Below are 852 nucleotides of genomic sequence, written 5' to 3'. Positions count from 1 at the left end.
CCCGACGGGACCCGACGGGACCCGTCGGGACCCGACGGGACCCGACGGGCCCGACGGTACCCGACGGGTCGGGCCGGGTTGGAACAGATGTTTAGAGGATGCTCGGGTTCGGGTCGGGCTCGGTCACATCACCGCGATAAGGCGTTTTGAATTTAAAACAGCTTATTATGGAGGTAATGGCGCTTGTTGCCCCGTGTGCATTGATGCTCATCTGGTGACATTTCTGAATGCCTTCCTAATTGCTTAATAAAAGCGGCTTTCCACACAAACAAACGTACATGTGTCATTAGTATGAGAAACAAATGCGATTTTAACTGTGTCGGGCTCGGGTCGGGCTCGGACAGAAATATCTTAATGCCTGTCGGGCTTGGGTCGGGTTCGGTCACTGTTCTGTCGGACTCGGGTCGGGCTCGGACAGAAAAATCCGGCCCGATCCGCACTCTAACACATACACACCCACATAGACATACACAGACGCACATAGAGACACACAGACACACACAGAGACACACACTAACACACACACTAACACACATACACACCCACAGAGACACACACTAACACAGACACACATATACACACCCACAGAGACACACTAACACACACACACACAGAGACACACACATACACACAGAGACACACTAACACACATACACACCCACATAGACACACACACAGACACACATAGAGACACACACTAACACACATACACACCCACATAGACACACATAGACACACACTAACACACACACTAACACACATACACACCCACAGAGACACACTCTAACACACACGCACAGACACACACACTGGGAGAGTGGCTCCAGCAGATTCCAGGTGAAACATCAGAGG

Source organism: Etheostoma spectabile, chromosome 15 (assembly GCF_008692095.1).
Source record: "Etheostoma spectabile isolate EspeVRDwgs_2016 chromosome 15, UIUC_Espe_1.0, whole genome shotgun sequence".
NCBI classification, from domain to species: Eukaryota; Metazoa; Chordata; class Actinopteri; order Perciformes; family Percidae; genus Etheostoma; species Etheostoma spectabile.
This window is presented reverse-complemented; position numbering follows the sequence as displayed.